Consider the following 21,682-nt stretch of genomic DNA (forward strand, 5'->3'; position numbering starts at 1 on the left):
TTTGTTCAAATTTATTTGAGGGGGGTTTCACACTTTTAGGAAAAACCATTCCTCTTTTTGGGCGAAGTTTTAAGTTGTGTCCGATTTGCTTCAAACTTATTTTCAAAGCTCTACATAAGAACTTAATAAATACGTATTTCAGCGATTAGGGAAATTCCACCCGCAAGAGTGGTAAATTGGCGGAAAACGGTTGCATGAAAGTTTTTTGTTAACGATCCGATCGGCCTCAAACTTATTTTCAAAGATCTTTGTTCAAATTCATTTGAGGGGTGTTTCACACTTTTCGAAAAATCCGTTCCTCCTTGGTGGAAATGGAGGTCAAAGATTTGGCGACAGTAGTAAATTGGCGGAAAACGGTTGTATGAAAGTTTTTTGTTTACCATCCGATCGGCCCCAAACTCATTTTCAAAGATCTATGTTCAAATTCATTTGAGGGGTGTGTCACACTTTTCGAAAAATCCGTTCCTCCTTGGTGCAAATGGGGGTCGAAGATTTGGTGGATGACGTTTTGTGGTCAAATTTATTTCAAAAGATCTATAAGAAAAATCATTTGAGACGTGTTTCACATTTTTCGCAAAATCTAAACTCCTTCGGTGGAAAATGCATTTCAAAGTTTTTTTTTGTGAATTTTAAGATTTTTTGATTCCCGTCCGATCAGTTTCAAAATCATTTTCAAAGCTTTTTGAAAACATTGATTTTATAACATACGTGCCACGGGCAAGGCCGGGCTATACCCGCTAGTAGGTACATATTCACAAAAAGGCATCGGTTTAAAATTGTATCTAAAATTATTAGAAAGTTTCAACTAATTTACTTATTTGATTAGCGTGATGAGAGGGTTCGTTAGCAATGCAATACAATTAATACTGCATATATTTTTCTAGAGGCAACATGTAAATTTAGTCACTCCAGCCCTAAAAACCTAAGAGAGTTTCCCAAAAAACAGAATTTGCTTACCGATTTACCGTAAACAAACTCGTACAGTGCGGGCATTTGGAGGAACTTTGTTTAAAATTTTAATTCTGTAGCTCTTATAGGCTCTGAGATCGACGTGTTCATAGATACATACATACATACGAACGGAAATGGCTTGATCGACTAGCCTATTGTTGCTGACCAAAAATATGTATACTTTATTGGGTTGGAGAAGCTTCCTTCTGCCTGTTACATACATTTCGACTAGAACCATTATACCCTTTCCACCCACTTGCAGCGCATACAAAAAATAAACAAGTGCTCTTTCTAGAATTTCGGCTACGGGTTCTGCGAGTTTCTGTTAAAAGGGTCAGTCGAAAAAATGATTATTTCCTATAGTCACCTTTTCAAAAACATATGTTTATGGCGATAGTTTTGGAGTCGCTGACACTATAATCAAACATTTTCCGACATTTTTAGCTGTTATTACACTGCGGAAAGAGTATCAAGTAAAGACTGTAATTAATTCGAAAAATGTTGTGGAGCTACAGGAATAAGCACTGTCGACTAGATCCCACTATATTGCTTACCTGGTACTTTGTTGTCCAATATATTTAAGCACAATGTTTTGTTATTGGTTGGACATCTTGCTAACATATTATTTGAGGTTGGAATCAACCTTGCTTTCGACATCTTTCCTGTTCCGTTCTTAGCATTTTTTTTTATTTTTAAATTAAAAATTATTTTACCTTTTTCGCTTTTAATATCAAGGGTTTTTGGATGATTTAATAAGTTAATTGGAATCGAAAATGTATGATTTCCCAAAAATAATGACCTTCTTGTCTGCAAAATATCTTCATGTGCTGTTAAAAGTACTGACACATTTCCATTAACATATGTTCCAGACATGTTATTTAACCTGTAAATTTAAAAGTTATTATTGGATTTATGCCATAATAATTTAATTTATTGCAAATAGGTAATAGGGTACCTAAATTTTTTGAAATTTTTCTTTGGGACTTGTTAATATAATTAACAACGTAACTTCATCAAGCATGGGGATCTAATATTAACTGGATATCTATGTTGCCTCGCTGCAGTAGAGAAAGTGAGTATTATAAGCGTTAAGCTTAATAGCTGGAAATGATCGCTTTAGATATACTTTGGGCTTCTAATTATCGATCTAAGTGCTAAGTTGATCGTGGCACAAAAAGAATCACTTAATTTATGGTTTCACTATCAACCGGATATATTAAAACGCCCCGATCATAATTTCTTCGATGTACATCTTTATTTTCAGCGTTCTCTTCTAATGGGTATAGAATTTCTCTTTGGGAATGGGAGGGTGCAGTAAACCAAATCTATACTTTTTTTTTGCCCTAACTGCTCGCCTACATGGTGCCCGTGATTGTGAGTTGGATACTCCAAAAATGTTTCAGTTGTGTTAAGCTGAACAATAAAGGACTTTGTAGGCGGAGTGCTTGATTCATGAGTCAAGTCAACTTTTAGTGCATCTTTCAGCCAAAACATACCAGGAATGTGGGGTAGCCTTTTTGCAGAAGTCAACTCGCCAATTATACTTAATGACCGTGAGACCTCCAAAAACACCGCCTTCCTTTCCGAAAATTGAAATACCTAGCGAAAAGAACAGGGTCTGTTTTAATGAAGCTATATTTCTTGTTAAAACTTAAATAAGCTGCCAATTTTTAAGAAATTTGAACCTTATCTTCATTCTAAGAAACTAAAACAAGTATGAGGTTCGAGTCGGGAGCTCCCGAACAAGGAATACCCTGAACCCCGTTATTCCAACACCAAATGCAGCTGGCTCTATGCGCTCGTTTGCTTTAGTAATAATATAGATAATTAAAAAAAAAAAGTTCCCTTGGCAGGGTTCGAACACGCAACAGACCGCACCACTTGCCGCCGCCTCTACTCCAGGGCCCCACCAATAATTGAGTCTTAATGAGAAAAAAATCAATTAAAATAGCTGCACAGAAAACAATACAATCGCAATTGCAATGCTGTTGATAGAAGTCAAAGTAGGCGCGCATGAATGTGTGTGTGTACATGTATATAGAAATTCTTAGAATTTGCGCTTGCTGCCGCTAATACGAGGAAAGCCAAAACACTTTTTCTTTAATAAGTTCTGTGTTTCTTATCCGATCCTGATGAAATATTCTACAGTACATCTTATTGTGTTATAAAATATTTCTGTATTCTCAAAAAGTCAATTACACTTAAATTGTGGCTAATATTGGTGGGCAGCATAAATTGGTTTATTTACTTGATTTATAGCTATGTGGTAGTAGCGGGGCGGTAGTGTTAGCTATAAAACGAAAGATTCTTGATATTTATATACTATTCTAGATGCTACATGTCAAGTTTGGTGACTTTAACTCTTATTATTTACCAAAATTGCTCAAAAAACAGGATTTCGATATCGATTTTTATCGATTACTTGGAAACGGGGCAAGTTATCGAATATGGAAAACAAACTCGATCTGCGCGGGTACTAGGAGGACCTACGGCTAAAATTGCAAGTCTCTAGCTCCTATAGGTTCTGAGGTCCTTGCGTTCATACATACAGACGGACGGAGGGACGGACAGACAGACGGACATAGCTAGATCGACTCGGCTTTTGATGCTGATCAAGAATATATATACTTTATGTGGTCGGAGATGCTTCCTTCTGCCTTTTACATACATTTGCACAAATACCCTTTTTGCCCATTTTTAATGGGTACGGGGTATAAAAATAACTTTTTTGTCAGTACCACTTCAACCTCCGAAGAGATAAGACGTGTTACAGCAAAACTTAAAACCGCGACAAACAGCAAATCAAAACCAACACAAAGTTCAACAAACTTCAAACACTAAACGCAAACGAAAAACACAACAACAAAAACAGCATCAACAGTTATCGCGGGCATATGCCCAACAATAACAAACATGCACGAACCACCGGACATAAGAACACACGGACTAAAATCCAACAACACAAACCTAGGCGAACCCAAGTACATAACAATAAAACGAAACGACAACAACACTTTTGAAAACGTTTCACCGTTCGTTATCAAAAAAACAATTGACTTCGCTTGCGATGGGGAAGTTGAAACATGCAAGAAAACAAAAGACGGCTCACTCTTAATCAAAACAAAAAACAAATTACAAGCCATCAAACTACTAAGACTAAAACTAATGACAAATATTGAAATCACTGCCACCGAACACAAAACTCTAAATTCCACAAAGGGAGTCATTTACTGCAACGAATTGCGCGGCATAGCCGAAAATGAAATACTCATGGAACTAAAAACACAACATGTAACAGAAGTTAGAAAAATCTTGAAAAAACCTCCAACAAACACAAACTCTGCTGAAAACAACACTATGCTAATAGAAACTGGACTCATCATAATAACTTTCGGAACCTTGAATCTCCCAGAAAAAATAAGAATCGGCTACGAAACAGTCCGAGTGCGCCCGTACATCCCCTTACCCCTACGATGCAGAAAGTGCCTCCGTTTTGGTTATCCAACACCAGTATGTAAAGGCATAGAAACATGCATAAACTGCTCAAACGCAAAACATACAAATGAGAACGAACTTTGCAAAAACGAAAAAAATTGCCTTAACTGCGGAAACAATCCGGATATCGATCAGCAACACAGCCCCCTCGACCGCAAATGCCCTGCATTCTTGAAACAACAAGAACTAACAGCTATAAAAATTACAGAAAAAACAGACCACAAAACCGCACTTAACATCTATAACAACCGACACGGCCAACACGTCAGAACATCTTATGCAAAAACTCTCACCAATACAACACAACACTCAACCATCACGCAAGCACCAAATAAACCAAATACGCATACGCCAACAAACACATCGCCAATCACCCAACTCACACCCCCTACTAAAACAACACACCAAACCATCTCAGCTGCACTGCACGCTCACAGCAGACTCAATGCAGCCTCTTACACAACATCATCAACCAAAACACCACCAGCACCATCACCAACATCTGCACAGCAACCTAACTTGATCGAACCAGAAGACATGGATACCGACATCACCCACCACACCAAAGCAATAAACAAGCCATACACATCACTCCTCACAGAAGTCCTAAAAATCAAACTATATGCTAAAGATAAGTCTAACAATCTTTCTACCACCCTCAAAACAACCAAACCAAACACTAAAACCAAATCCAAAACCTCAAACAAAAACAAATACACAAACAACAGCGAAAGCGATTACATATAAAAAAAAAAAACTTAATTTAATTTAACACTTAACCTTAACTTAAACCTAAATCAAACAAAACCCATAACACTCATAACCTATTTAATTTATCAATTTAATTTAACCTAAGCCTAAACCAAACCCATAACACCCAAATGTCAAAAATGTCACTCATAATACTTCAATGGAACATCAAGGGTTACACAAACAACTACAGTGAACTCTCAACTATAATAAAAAAATACTCACCACAAGTCATTTGCCTCCAAGAAACCCATTATTACAACACAAATACCTTCATCCCCGTCCCAATAAATTACCAAATCTATACAAATACAGCCTCCAACCGATTCGGTGGAGTAGCCATATTAGTCCACAAATCCGTACAACACACTCAATTAAACCAACCTAGACCCCTAGAAACTCTTGGAATAGAGATCATGTCCAAAACAAAAATCAGAATCTTTTCAACATACATTCCTCCCAACAAAACTTTTTCACTTAAATGTTTAAGCGACCAGTTTGAAACCCACAATACCAACACCAACCAAATTATACTAGGCGACTTCAATAGCTGGCACCACTCCTGGGGATCACATCAAGACAACAGAAGAGGCAGAATCCTATCCAAATTTATCCAAAACGCCAACCTCACTATACTTAACGACGGCTCACCCACCCACTTCTCAACTCACAACACACTCACCCATATAGACCTTTCGTTATGCTGTCCCCAACTCACCCACCTCACTAACTGGAAAATACTCGAAGACCTCCATGGAAGTGATCACTTCCCAATCCTAATCTCCCTGTTCCCGCAATCTCAAACAACAAACTTTTCTCGTCCCCTGTTCAAAACAAAAGAAGCAGACTGGCAACTTTTCTCAAAATTAACCAATGATATAAGCGAACTTATACCTAACAGTACAAACATCAATAAAGAAGCGCCAATCCTCAACAAAATAATCCTACAATCAGCCCATCATAGTATACCTCAGACAACCCCACAACACTACAGCAAAAACACCCCATGGTGGAATAAGACCCTGACCAAACTTAGGACAAATAAATTCAAAACCTGGCAAACCTTCAAACACTTTAACAGTACAGAAAATCTCATTAAATACAAACGAGCTAATGCACTCTTCCGGAGAGAGCTAAAAATATCAAAAAATAAAGCTATGACAGACTTCACATCCACAATTTCACCCAACACCCCGTCAGACTAAATCTGGTCAAACATCAGACGTTTCTGGGGACTTAATCCAACAAAAACCATACATAGTATCACAGATCCAAATAACAACCTTCTCACGACAGACACATCCCACATAACTCAACTTTTTGCTCAACACTGGTCAGACCACTCCAAAGACGAAAACTTCAACCAAAACTTCACCGACAACAAATACACAGCCAAACCAACCAACTACATTCCCAGTGAGACAGCACGGACAATAGAATCTGATATTACACAAATAGAACTCCTAGCTGCACTACACTCCCTTAGAGGAACCACTCCTGGCCTTAATAGAATATCCTACCCCATGATCAAAAACACCTCCCACGTACTAAAAACCAGAATCACAAACCTATTTAATACCATTTTTAACAACTTCATCCCGCAATCCTACAAAACCAGCCTAGTCATACCTATCCTAAAACCCAACTCAAACAATACAATAATAACCAACTATAGACCAATCTCACTTAACTGCTGCCTATCCAAAACTTTAGAAAAAATAATAGCCAAACGCCTATGGTGGTTTGTAACCCAAAAAAACCTCATCCACCCCAACCAATCGGGTTTTAAACACGCCAAATCGGTTTCAGACGGTCTGCTCCTTGCAGACCACCTGATAACCAAGTCGCTGAAAACCAAAAAGCACACCTCTGTCATTGCCCTTGACTTTTCAAAGGCCTTCGACAGAGTCGGAGTGCACACTATAGTCGACCAGCTAATCAGCTGGAAAGTTGGCCCTAAAATTATTAATTTCGTCAAAAACTTTATGTCAAACAGAAAAATAAAACTGAAAATAAAAAATAGCATTAGCTCCCCATATCCCCTCTACCACGGCATCCCCCAAGGATCGCCAATATCGGTCATTCTTTTCTTAATTGCCTACAACAGACTCGCTTACATCATCAGCCTACAAAAAAAAATACAATTCAGTGCCTATGCCGACGACTTTTTCCTTATTATTCCCCTCAATAGACAAAAAAACCAAACGTACAACCTCAACAGCCTTTTCTCAAAAATTCACGAATGGTGTTCATACTCAGGAGCCTCACTTTCCCTAGAAAAATGCCAACACCTACACATTTGCCGAAAGCAGAACTGCACATGCAACATTTCATGCAATAATACCCCAATTCCCTCAGTCTCCAACCTAAAAATCTTAGGACTAACAATAAACAATAAATACAGATGGGACTCACACATAAAACAAATTCAACTGGCCTTAAACAACAAACTTAACATAATTAAATGCCTATTAAGCCCGAAACTAAACTGCAACACACACACGCTCTTAAATATAACTAAATCAACCCTAATCTCAAAAATAGACTACGCACTTTTTATCTACGGCCACGCACCTAAATCAACCCTCAACAAACTCAAAACTTTATTTAACGCCGCAATTCGCATTTCACTGGGAGCACTTCGCTCAACCCCCATCCCCAACCAGCTTTTTGAAGAAAACGTACCCACAATGGAACAAAAAAGAGACTTTATCACATCTAAAACATACAAAACACTACTACACAGTTCAAACTCACCACTTTACAAATACATTAAACAATATGGGACCCAAAAAAGAAGCAAATTAACGTCAACACTAGAAAAAATCATCCTCTCATGCAAACAACACAACATTCCCTACCTCCCCTTTCCTAACAAAACAACCACCCCCCAATGGACATTTTCCCCCTCCCTTATCAACACTACACTACAAAAATTTAGCAAATCCAACACACCGCCAACCGTATACAGACAACAATTTCTGGAACTCAAAGACAAATACAATAACCATACATTCATATACACAGATGGCTCTTTGCAAAATAGCACAGCCACTTTTGCCATCACCACCGAAGATGAAATCCTAAAAAGATGCATTCTACCCCACTACTCATCAGTCCTCTCAGCCGAAACACTAGCAATTCTAGACGCAATAAAACTAATTCAAAAAAGACCGGGCAACTACATAGTCTGTTCTGACTCCCTCGCATCCTTAAAATCCGTCCGGAACATCAACAACAACAACTTATATCCCATAACCATTAGATCCATCCTCACAAAAACTGCCCCTAGAATAAAACTCCTTTGGATACCTGGCCACTGTGGCATTGAAGGAAACGAGCTAGTCGACACGACAGCCAAATCCACATACAATATGCCCCTACACTATACCCCTAACTTCAACACTACAGACATAACAAAATTTCTGACGAAGGAGCTAACTTATAAACTCAAACAAAACTTAGAGCTCTGCAACAGATGGTACAAACAACTAAACACAAACCCAACAAACACAACCCTTTACCTAAAAAATATAAATCAAAAAAACATTACACGCAGCGACCAAATTAAAATAGTTAGACTCAGACTAGGACACACAAGATTCACACAACAACACTACATCAACCCGGACAACATCATACCCTGCCCAAACTGTCATACAACAAATGATCTGACAATTAAACATATCCTCACCAACTGCACTGCAACTTCATACTTAAAAAACCAAATATTCCGAAACAGGTGCCCCCTATCGCTTCTCGAAAACCCAACCCCTGAAAATATCTCCAAAATAATTGAATTCCTTAAAACAACAAACATGTATCGCCTTCTATGACCTAACCCAATGTAAATATGTAAATATGTAAGTGTAATATGTATATAAAAAATGTAAATAAGTATAGCAGCAAGCCGAAGGCCCCCGCAGCCAGTGCTCTAGAAATAAGTTAGTCTTAATTTTTAATTATACCTAACTATTATAAATAAATAAATAAATAAAATAACTTTTCTTAACTGTCTTCGAACCCGTAAACAACCAAAATACTTGCCTAAGGTACCCACAATTCCTTTTCGTACGTTCACAGTTTCAAGTCTCCAGCTATTATAGGTTCTGAGATCGACGCGGACATGCCTAGATCAATTGGGCTATACGTTACAAACATTTGCGCAAAACCACTATACCACTAACCATACATAATATAGATAAGACAGCTAGGAAAATGTTGGTAGCCATTCATTGTTTTTAAAATTACTCACCCGTCGATTTCGTTTTTGTTCGGGTCCGAGACGCTCCCACTACAGAAAACTGTTATTACTTACTAACAGTGCCCTCAATTATCTCTCATTAATGTCTAGGGGTCAATTTAATCTACGAGTGTACAAGAAACAATGCGCACAATTTTAATTTTTTTTAAAACTCGGTTGCATATTTTCCATTTTAAAGGGACTTGTTGTTGTTTTGTACGACGTTAACTAGGGTCCTTAAACATCTTGAAATACGTAATAGCCTAATTCCACTATGGTTAAAAATTGTTACATTTTCAAACTTCACATATTGGTGTTCCATTAGCAAGTGTCGGTTGTCGGAAACAAGTGATGGCAAAAGTACCGCTTCTTTAAACAATCAGCTGATTGGATTGATTTGATTAACCCAAGCGCCGCAAAGTTTTCCTTTCAAAAGTCAAATAATACGGCCCCGAAGTAAGGGCTCTATTTAATGGCCTCTATGAGGGATTTGGCCAACTTTGAATGTTAAGCAAGTAAGTCGGGAGCTCCCGTCTAGGGGATACCCTGAACCCTCTTCTTCCAACACCAAATTTAGCTCGCGCTACGCGCTCGTTTGCTTTAGTAGTAATAAAAAAATTAGCTCTTATAGGTTCTGAGATCCTTGCGTTCATACATACTGACAGACGGACGGACGGACAAAGGGACGGACATGGCTAGATCGACACGTCTATTGATGCTGATCAAGAATATATACACTTTATGGGGTCGGAGATGCTTCTTTCTGCCTGTTACATACATTTGCACAAAAACATTATACCCTTTTTACCCATTTTCAATAGGTTCAGGGAATAAAAATGTGGGATAAGTAAAATTTAAAATTCTAATTTAAAGTTACCGCTGGCCTTCGTTGCTATATCAGTTGTTTTTATTAATGATGCTTTTATAATGTCGATACGAAGTTCGATCAATCATCGCAAAAAACACGAAATTTTCGGTGCGAACTCACTTATTTCTTGAAATTGTCACATTTTTGAAAAATTTCAAAATGTGTTTTTTTATGGGAAAACGTACTGGCCAAATTTTTCAAAAATATGACATTTTCAAAACTCTGTGAGATGTGTGGGCAGTGGAGTTAGGCTATAAGCCATATGTTGTCATATTTAACCTTCGCCATTTATTTTACCCTTTTAGAGGATTTTAGAATTTTGTCAAAAATGTGTAACTCTCTAAAGTATATATATTCTGGATTAGGATCATCTTTTTTCTTTTCAAAACAACAACAGTAAAGTCTTCACCGTTTCTCATTCGATTTAAGGCTGGTGGTAACTATAATCGCACTTAGATATTTTTGGTTTTCTCGGCGGTTTTTAAAAAGCAGACGTTTAAATAATTGTTTGGTTTAAGTATTAAATTAAAATTAATTTAAATAAGAACATGTCGCGTGGTATATACCTTTCCGAATATGAAAAAGGGAAAATAAGTGGTTTTGAATTGCCAATGTTGTTTAGAAACTGTTTTGAAATTAGAGCCGAGAATTTAAGAAAAATATGTCTTTTCGCAACAACACAGCCTGACTAACAACAGACTCCTAAAGAGGCAGCCGACACAACTTGCGGCTCTTGAAATAATTCCAGATATAGTCCTCAGATCATTTACACGACCTGATCCGATCCAATACGATTTGTGGCTAAAGGCCACCACGTAGATGTAGGGTCCATAGGCTTTCACACTGGCATCGCAAAATCCATGAATTTCAATTTCAGCTTCTTCGGAGAGCACCACTCTAGAAATCGATATATGCCGAATGTTCTGAAAGCTGCTGCATAGCTCCCTCCAGGCCGTATCACGAGCAATCGGCAGGCTTTCATCCCAAGTCAATTGGTCCTTACAAAGCTGTAAGCTGCTTTAGTTATGACTGGTGCCAAAAGTTCAAGCAGATCATACAACCTGGCAACAATAGACAGAACTGAACGCCTGCAGGACAAAACAGACAGAATATGAAAAATCAACTGGTCAATCGCTGGATCCCATCCTTTAGTAACATCGCTTCCGAACTTTAAGTATTGTTCCCTTTCCTCATAGCTTGAAATTGCTAACAACATATCGGCTGTCTGACGAATTTTCTCTCTGGCTTCAGCAAGATATGAGTTGGCTCCAGATATGAAATCGTCAACGTAAAACTCATGCTTGATGGTTTTCGATACAAGTGGAAATGCATTACGCTCATCAATGGCCAATTCGTGCATTGCGCGCACGAACTGAAATGATACTGATTTGGCTCCATATAACACAGTATCCAATTTAATGATTTCAATGTCCTTCTGAGGTGATTCCCTCCACGGGATGCTTTGGAAGTAGCTATCAGGTGAAGTCACTCGTGACGAACCCATACATTTTGTAAATGTCACCTGTCAGACCAACAGGATACGTGTGAAATCGGATTAAGATGTGGAACAGTTTTGGTTGACTGATTGGTCCCACCTTCAGCACATCATTGGGAGAATATTCAGTATCAGTCGTCGCAGAGGCATCTAATATAACAGGCAACTTGGTTGTTGCGCTGTCTTCCTTCAAAACGCAATGATGTGGTAGGAAAAATTTACAACAGCCACTCAACTCTGGAGTTCCTCGAGTCAAGGGATTCAGATCCAGAAACTCCTTGATGAAGGCCGAGTACTGCTTCTTCAGATGCAAATGCCTATTCGATTTTCGCTCAAGACTGAGAAATCGACGATAAGCCTGGCCATAGGACTGTCTTAGCAGCCTGCAGTCTGCTTCAAAGCCACTCGCACTAAATACTCGCCGGAAGGTAAGCGAGAAAAGTTATTGGCAAAGTGCTGCTCACAGCTCATGTCTTCCTTGCTGACCTTTACCATAGGCTCCTCTGAACTTTCAAGTTCCCAAAAACGCCGAACGAAGCTGAAAAATCTAAGGCTTGTTACTTCATATAAATCCTTACAGCTGATCCTTCAGTAGAGACGCTTGTGTCTTCGAGACCCGTGACAATTGCCGAAGATCTGGTTTTCCTTAACTGAAGCATCTGTGCAAAACGGGATGTCACCATGTGCAATTGAGAGCCGGGTTCTAATAATACCCTACAGAGAACCAAGGAGCCAAAACTATTCTCTACCATTACAACTGCAGTGGGCAAAAACACAACAGCCGACTGAAAACCTTGGACAGCAAGAGAGGTAGTGGAGTGGCGCTCGAAGCGGTCGATGCATGTGACGGTGTCGACGCTTTTTCTTTTGGTAAAGTAGTAAAATGCAGCAGGGTATAATGCACAATTTGCCCAACACAAAACCTCATAGAAGAGGCTCGCTCCAATTAAAAGATCCACTCGCTGTGGTTTATTGAACACAGGATCAGCCAACCTTATGTTCGGGGGAATTTTCCAGTCCGATGTATCGATGATGAAGCTAGGCTGACTATCGGTAATTGTTGGAGTCACGAGAGCATCAAAGGTGGCTGAATAATCTGAGTTTTGTGATTTCATGTAACTGAAGTCTTTGTGCGAAACGGGATGAGACCATGTGCAACTGCGAACCTGAGTCTAATAAGACCCTACAGGGAACCAAGAAACCGGAGCTATTCTTTACCAGTACCACTGCAGTGGCCAAGAGCACAACACCAGACTGAAGACCTTGAATAGCAAGAGAGGTAGTGGAGTGAGAGTGTGTCGAAGTGGCACCGGTCAAACCAGACAATGTATGTAATGGTGTCGACGCTGCAGCTTCTGGTGAAGTAGCAAAATGCAGTAGGGTATGATGCTTTCCTCCACAAGTACGACTATGACTACTACTGCAAGACCGAGGTTGATGTCCCATCATTAGGCAGTTATAACAAAGGACCAGTTTCTTAACTTTCTTATGTCGAAGGGATGGAGACAAATTTCCAAATTTACTGCATGCGGAGATCCCGTGACCAGATGCATCACAAAAACTGCAGCCATTTTGGTAAGCCTCGGCTACAATAACCCTTTTGCTGGGGTTACTATTATAATTGGATTTGACCATCTAAAAATTGGACACAGGATGATATGGCATGTTGCACCCTCTCCAGCTTTTGAGTACGCCTTTCCGAAAATGCGAAGAACTCAATCAGCTGTCGGGACCTTGTCAATGCGGCCTCCTCCCATTTGGTCTGAGTCTGGGTGTCCATTTTTTGAAGCAGCGTATGCACTATCCTGAGACTTGCTCCAAGCTGCCCAAAGTCTGCATCACACGTATATGCGAATTAACTTCGTCAAGAACTCACGCTGTTTTGAAGCGGACTCCGAATCTACTCTCTTGGGCCCAACAATTGATGTTTGCCTGGAAAAAAGGACCTTTATTACCAAATCTTTTATTTCGAATGTCAGGATCCACACGATAATTGGCTCCGCAACATGAATGACTTTTCAAAGTCAACAGACAACCATCGCGATTAAATGCGAATGATCAGAATAACCGCTGGAAAACATAGGTAGTTTGAGCTCGGGCAAGCGTCTGCTATTGGCCAAGATCACAGATTGGTTACATGAGTCCTCCTAGCAAACCAAAGTTTAATGGGGCGGGGCGTTAGATTCACGTCACTGAATATTTACGCGAACGCGAGCTTCCACCATGGCTACTGAAATCATCGCTTAATTTGCTGCCAATCTCATCAAAATTCAACTCTTCTAGCGGGCTATGTGCGGCATTAAGAGTACACTTAGTTTACTAAATTAGCGATAGACACACTTCCAAGCCGACGGCACAAGAGTTTTTAATTTTCTCCTCAGATAAATGCATTTCAATGAGAATGGCTCGCTCGAAAAATGCAGCCACTTTGCGCTTAAGAAAGGGCACCCTGTTTGCCTACACATAATTTGTCTTTTCGCCTTACAAACTGTTTAACTGAGGGACGGTAAGCGCATACCACTCAAACGAAAAGCGCGATGGATTTTGCAGCTGCTTATGTGCGGCTGCTTAAGTGCAGCTGCTTATGCGTATGTATGTAAGCTGAGCCGGCGAATGACCGCACAAAAAGGGAGATCGCAAAAGTCAACTAGCAGCGTCTACATATATGCGAATTTTAGGAGATGTAAATAGTCAGCACACATAGGCGTTTTGCAATTGCCCAATTGCTTGAATAACAGCAATTCCAGATTTAATTTGAATACATGCTTTGCAATAATATATGTATATTAAATCTCGAAATAAATATTTAAACGTGGGAGTCAATGGCAATGTTTTTTAGCAACGGTTTTAAAACTAGAGCCAAGCACTAAAGAAAAATTTTGTTTGTCACAACAACACGTTATATCGCGTTTATTATTCGAAAATTATATTGCTTCGGCTAGATCAACAACGAAAGAACAAGTGTGTTAGATACAAAAAGAATATGCATTTTATAGCAGCGACTAGTGCAAGAGAGGCTTGCCAACCTTGTTTACAACGAACAGCTGTTTTGCTAAACTACGTGAATGACCTCTTTTTATGTTTGCATGAATGTTTTTTAATGCTAATGCGATGCGATTAGTGCAGAATTAATAAAGTTGTTCTAGTGTAACCGATGATGATCGTTCTGATGCTGTAGTCAGAAATTATTTAACGAGCCTTGAAGAATATGGCACAAAGAAGGTTAGAGGTCCAAAAACGAATGTTTTTGACCGAGATAAGCTACGAATAATAAATAATGCTATCATATAAATGAGTGTAACCTCAGTGTGTTCCACTGGAATATTGCACGTGTTTTGAAGCAGTCCATCATGATTAAATCTACTTAAAGATTGCTAGCACCAAATAACGGAATGTGTCGCATTGCATACTATATTTTCGAATGAGAAAAAATTCAGTTTAGATGGCCCTGATAGATACTAGGTATACTAGAGGGATTGAAGAAATGAGCCTCGTTATTTCTTAAAAAGAAACTTTAGAGTCGTTTCTCTAATTGTATGGGTTACTTTCTGTGATCATCGTTGCTTGGAGTTAGCCTTCTCATGTACTTGCATGGGTTCCTCTGAGCATCCAAAGATTCTGCGCATGAATTTACTACCTTTCCTGCTCAGCAAGCATGGTTACTGTTGGCGCAGATCTGTGCATTCAATAATAAAATTGATAAAAATGATAAATGTTAGTGTAAGTTACTTAATTTAGCCTTTAGAAGTAGCTAGTGTTCGGTTGTTGAATCAGACTCAACGAATAAAATACCACGATATGTGTTTACATAGTCAACTTTACCGATCGAGATACATGGTTTCGCCGACGCTTCAATAAGAGCGTTTGGTGCATGCGTATATATACGCAGCCATACTGCAGAAGTATGTCGTATTTCGTTCTTGACATCCAAAACTACTAAGGGGGCCACCCCTTATGACCAAGACCAAGCGTGACTTCAGAATCAGACCAAAGGATATCAGAGACAAGGATCTGCGAGAAGGTGAGCCGCGTACAACTCCTCGACTTGAGTTTTACACGGCTTCATTTGAATCGATCACATCCTTCATCTTTGGCAACATTTGCGTCGAATCGATTGGCTGAAATCCAAGAATTGACAGACAAAGCTGAATGCCGTCATGTACCCTATAACCCAGCAGATATCATTTCAAGACGATGCGATTTTGATGATTTACTTGCGTCTATGTGGAACGACGGGCCTTCATGTTTGAAGGAACCAAGAGAATCCTGGCCGGTTAACCAGCATCTGATGACAAGTGAGATATGTACCCTAGAAGTACGCAAAACAGCTGTTAGACTAGCAGCTATGGTAGACCGACCAGATATTTGGAAACTATCGATAGTTTTTCATCGCATGCCAGTCTTCTGAAAGTTATGCCAAGTTTCCGCTACCTCTGAATGGAAGCTCGTCATTCGCTAAAAGCTTTATTAGATGCATTTGACGATTTGTCATGCTGGCCCAAGAGCACTCGTGAATCTTATTTGTGAAGAACTTTGTCTAATTAGATCATCCGTTATTTTAAATGTAAACCTCGTCTTCTAACTAAAATTATTGGAAATTTACAGGCAGATCGACTCCGAGCACTCCGCCCACTTTCTATTTGTGACGTAGATTTTTGTGGCCCAATTAGCACGACCTTTCAAATGCGTGGAAAGTCTACGTGTAAGTCGTACACAGCATTATTTGTTTACTTCGCCTCCAAAGACGTTCATTCAGAACTAGTATCTGATTTATTCACTAATACATTTTTAATGGCTTTTCAAGGGCTCGTCGGCCGTCGAGGAGTCCCACTGACCGTCCATTGCGATAACGAGATGAACTTCGTCGGAGCAAGTCACCAGTTTCGGGATTTGCGAGGAATCAGGAAGCCACACATCGGGGGTCTCTGGGAGGCAGGTGTGATTTCTGGAAAGCACCTACCCCTACGAAGGGTAGGCAGCCTGTTGGTAATGGCCGAAGAGCTGCAGCCTCAATTTCAGGCCCCTGGGAGCAATGAGCTAAGACGTAAGCGATGGCGAGGCTCTAACGCCAGGCCACCTACTGGTGGGAGGCCCTTTAAGGGCCGGGAGAGGGGACCCCGTACCAGCAGGGTCTCATCTGCTTGAATCGTTGGCGAGCTGTCTCGTTACTCAAGCAACAATTTTGGCGGCGATGGTCGAAGGTGTATGTGCATCGCCTGCCAAACGTCGATGTGGGAGAACTGGTGGTCGTCGCCGACGACAATCTGCCGCCCCAACAGTGGCTGATCAGCTGTGTGACAGCGGTACAGGCAGGAGAGTACGGCGTCGTTTGGGTGGCTGAACTTAGCATGGCCAGTGGCGGAAACGTCAAAAGCCCGATCCACAAGTTGGTACGGCTATCTGTCAAATGAAGCCCCCAAGCGATTCATGGTAGCCGGTGTTGGCGCAGATCTGCGCATTTAATAATCAAATTTATAAAGTCTAGTGTAAGTTAGGCTTAGTGCGGAGCGAGAGCGCAATAAAGCTTTGTCAGTCGCTCTGGAAGCGAATTCGCCTCGCTTCGTTGCCGTGTAGCTTAATTTAGCCTTAATAAGTTGATAGTGTTCAGTTGTGGAATTATACAAAAACCACCACAATTTGCATTTATAAATATATAAAACCATATAATTTTTAAGTTACAATGCCACAAAGTAACTAATTTGTCATTGCCAGCGTGTTGGCCAGATATGAACCAAATATAAAACCCATGGCTATTACTGGTACGAAGTATTTATGCTGAAAACAAACAGTATAATATCGTATCTGATCTAAGTGGCTATAATTCAGGCGTGGAAATCACTTTGCAACAACGCTTGAAAATCTAATTAATAGCATGCCAAAGCGCATAGCTAAATTAATTAAAAATAAGGGAGGGTATACTCGTTATTAATTTGCTAACTACAATTATTTTTGTTGAAAAAAAATAATGTTTTCGATGTTTTTTTATAGTTCGCTTATAGTTTTGCACCAGCCGAAAATCAAAAATGTAATTTAAATGAACGGTGAAGACATTACTGTTGTTGTTTTACACTTTTAATGTTATATTTTAAATTCTCTTTCATCGGTCGAACAGTAGGTGTGGCAAAATATTGTAAATATTATTTTTTCTAAGATATTTCATCAGATTCAGCATTAACGAGCTTCACTTTTCTAAAATATAATAATTTTCGATTGTTGTAGGGAAACCATTTGGTTAGTTCGAAACCTGCCGTAATCATCTGACGGTTCTTTAGGAATATAGGACGCTGACAGTAAATTATCGACGTAAAAGTTGGAAGACTCGCTCATCTCACTTGGAATTGTTAAACACCGTATTGCCAAAAACGGGACAGTCGCAGTACCGTATGTTTCGTTGTTAAAACTGACAGACCTGAGAGTCGGATGGAAATCTCGATATGTTTAATGCACCATGACCGGCCTGTTCATCTTTTTAATGTCAACTGTTGTGAGGCGGCTAATGAGATCAGCCACCCCACAGTTTTTCACGGCAAGGAGCCGTCATCCCTTTGGCCAAATCACGGCAAGGAGCCGCTGGCGGGACAACTCATTAATTTTTCTTTAGTTTATAAGTATTAATTGTATTAGGTTAAGATCTTAGCGAAGTAAGAGGCAAGGAGCCGCGAATATTATAATTAATTTAACTGAACAAGAGTGAGTTTGAATTTAACCGCCGGCCGCCGCTGCGACCGTGCGTTGTCGATCGGTTGCTCAACACCGTCTTTGAGAGCGCAACTTCAATTCGGCGGCGAAGAGCGAAAGCTCCGAGGCGAAGTTGCGAAAGCTCGCGGTGAAGTTGAGCAGCCGAGGCAAGCGCATGGCTCGCCGGCGAGCGCGCCGGCACTTTGGAACGAACACTAAGGGTGAGTAGAAGTGCATCGTGAGACAAAAAAGATCATAGATGGTATAGCGGAGCGCTAGGGCTCCAGAAAACAGTGCGGCAGGGTTTAGCTCAGGAATTACTATAAAGTAGTAATTAATAAAAGTGAATAAAGTGCCTATGTTATAATTATCAAGAAAGAACTGGATAATTCTCTGTTTCCTGGTAACCCGGCTTACCTTAATATCGGAACTAACCGGTGTTCGACCTAACCTCGAGCAAGGGGCATGTGGTACGAGATTAGGTAGTGGAGTTGATGCGAGGCCACGGCCCGATAGAGTAGCGGTTCGAGGCCACGGCCCGATAGAGTGTCTGGATAGTGTAGTTGGTACGAGGCCACGGCCCGATAGAGTAGCGGTACGAGGCCACGGCCCGATAGAGTAGTGGTGCGAGGCCACGGCCCGCTAGCATAGTTGGTACGAGGCCACTGCCCGATGGTGTAGGCGTGTAGAGATAGAGCTAGGCTTGGTTTGGTCAGGATATTCAACCCTCCCCCTTAAGCCCTCTCTCCCAGCGAAATTATAAATATCTTGTAACTCGCTAGACCTGGTAAGACTGAGAGTTATACCCCGGCCAGTAGCTTCTTTACAAGTGGCGCCCGAGCAGGGACAAGAGGCGTTTAGGGGGCGTGGCATGTCGGCGGATCAAAGCCCCGCAAACATGCCAAAATAGGTATTTTTTTTTGTTTAAAGAAAAAATTTGTATACAGGGTATTTTTAGTCGGGCATACCCTGGAGTCAGGGTACGGAGGATAAGGGAATAAAATAAAGCATTATTATTATATAGGCGAAGTATCAAACTAGGGTATTAGGTAGTCCAGCATACTCTAGCGAACATTTTTGTACCCTGTGTTAGGCATAGGCAGAAAAATGAACACCTGCAACATTTTCGCGACGAAAATGTGTGCAGATCTCCTACGCAAAGCAAAGAGACGAAAACGGTCGTAGTACATTGCGCGCGCGCCAGACGGGCGACGTCGAGATCACGCTCGCACACGGGTGCACAAACGCGCGGCGCAGTCGACGTCGGCGTCGAAGGGCCGTTAAGGCGTCGCGGCAGCGGCTGTACAGTGGGACGAATTCAACTCACGCGCGGTGAAAAGTTGAATTCGTCTGTACAGTTGTCGAGGGCAGTGAAGATGGTCGCATTTTAAGATCGAATGCGAACGAAGTGAACAATAAGAACAAAACAAGAACCAAACGAATCAAATGAACGCGGGTTAAAGTGTAAAGAACGTCAAGATAATTATTTTTTTTTATTATTTTTGAGAAGTGGCCAAAGATAAATAAAAATAAGTGGATAAAAATAAAATTTTTATAAATAAAGTTAATTAAACAAAAATAAATAAAAGAAATAAAACAAACAATTAAATACACAAGAATAAACCAAGGGAAACAATAAAGGCGCAGGCAGCGACCAAGTGAGGAACGGCCTAAAAGTGTTTTATGTTTTATGTTTTAATTAACAAGGAAAAAATTTTTTTGGAATTTTTTTTATTTTTGTTTGGTGGAAGATATAAAAGGAAAACTAAAAGGATCAAAAGTGGCTGAGTAAGATCGGCGTAAAAGTGACAAAGACACCAACTGATCAAAGAAAAAAGGGAGAGAAATAATAAAGGGACCGACGGAACCCCCAAACAGGAAGAGAGGGAAACAGCGACGTCGGCTACCAAGAAGGTATATAATGAAGGATGGAGGCAGGTGAGTGCCAAAACCCGGGGGTAGGCGTCCGTTGGATTCACCAGCGACGCAAAGAGGAGTTAGTGGCGATCGCCCAGGAGTTTGGGCTGGAAAAGGAGGGGCGCGTGGAGGAGCTACGTAAGCGGCTGTCCACCTACGTGCAGGATGGCGGTCATTCAACTGAGATTTGGGCTCGGCTTGCCGAGCTGGAATTTCAGTACGCTAAAACTCTTGAGCCGCCATCATGGGGCGTCCCACCCGACTTTGGTGGACGGCCACGTCAAAAGTCGGAACCTGACCTCAGAAGCTCCCAGTTGTACGGGCGTTTGCAGGCGCCCACCCCAAGTTTGACCGTCTCGGGCGTGGAGGCAGTTCCTGCTCTCGGTGGGGATGAAGAACGCCGAGCAACTGCGGTCAACGCAGAGGTAGGACGGTCCCCTGTTGAACCGGGTGGTGGTCCCTACCACACTAGACCATACCATCAATCGGAGGCGAGGCCACTTGCCAATGTCCCAGAGCAAGCTCGGAAGTCGGGTATGAGGTATGATGGCCGCTCCGACCCCCTTGGGTTCTTAGAGGACCTCGAGGAGCGCGCCATCACCTATGGCATTGCCCTCGACCGAATGCCCAGGGCAATGAGCGAAGTGTTCTGCGATAGGGCTGCTCGTTGGTTTCTGAGCAGTGGGCTAAGGGATGTGCCGTGGGCCGTGTTTAGGAGGGGTATCCTGGAGTTTTTCTTACCCCCTCGTTACTTCGAGAGGCTTGAGGACGAGATCCGATCCCGGAGGCAGCGCTTAGGCGAAGCGTTCAAAGAATATTTGATCGAGCTGAGGGCTCTTATGCACCACGCTAGATACGAGCCGGCACAAGAGCTGCACCGGATCTACGAGAACGCCGCTCCGGAATACAGGCTTTATGTGCGACGGCAAGACTTCTCTACCCTATCCCAGCTAACTCAACTGGCCGTAGAATACGAGACCGTCGTGAGGCAGAGGGCGGAGTACTCAGGCAGCCAACCCATGGGCCCGGGTGTCTCTAGTTCAAATAGTGCAGAGTGGGCGAGGACGGCGCAGTCCTCGGGACATCTCAATCCGTTCCGGTCTGCTCCCAGCGGATCCGGCACGACCGTTGTGGACAACAGGGTCTCCACCCCACCCGCTGCAACTCACGCAGAGGTGGCCCATCAGATGATGAGCCAGGAGGCCGGGAACGGATATGATCTGCGACGGGCGTGTCGTAGGTGCGCACAGGAGGGGCATTTTGCCAGGGAATGTCCCAACGCCCC

The 21,682-nt window shown here is 41.3% G+C and overlaps 1 long non-coding RNA gene across 1 annotated transcript in view; it reads right to left on the bottom strand.

Annotated features, from left to right (window-relative positions):
• Positions 1 to 1,831, bottom strand: part of LOC135440395 (uncharacterized) — a 72,967-nt gene extending 71,136 nt beyond the window's left edge. Inside the window, exon 1 of the long non-coding RNA XR_010438294.1 lies at positions 1,506 to 1,831. This is a non-coding gene — a long non-coding RNA (uncharacterized LOC135440395). The remainder of the gene's footprint in view (positions 1 to 1,505) is intronic.
• Between the last annotated feature and the right edge of the window lie 19,851 nt (positions 1,832 to 21,682).

Source organism: Drosophila montana, unplaced genomic scaffold (genome assembly GCF_035044405.1).
Source record: "Drosophila montana isolate Dmon_TW-CO22-7 unplaced genomic scaffold, ASM3504440v1 contig_96_1, whole genome shotgun sequence".
In the NCBI taxonomy this organism is placed as follows: domain Eukaryota; kingdom Metazoa; phylum Arthropoda; class Insecta; order Diptera; family Drosophilidae; genus Drosophila; species Drosophila montana.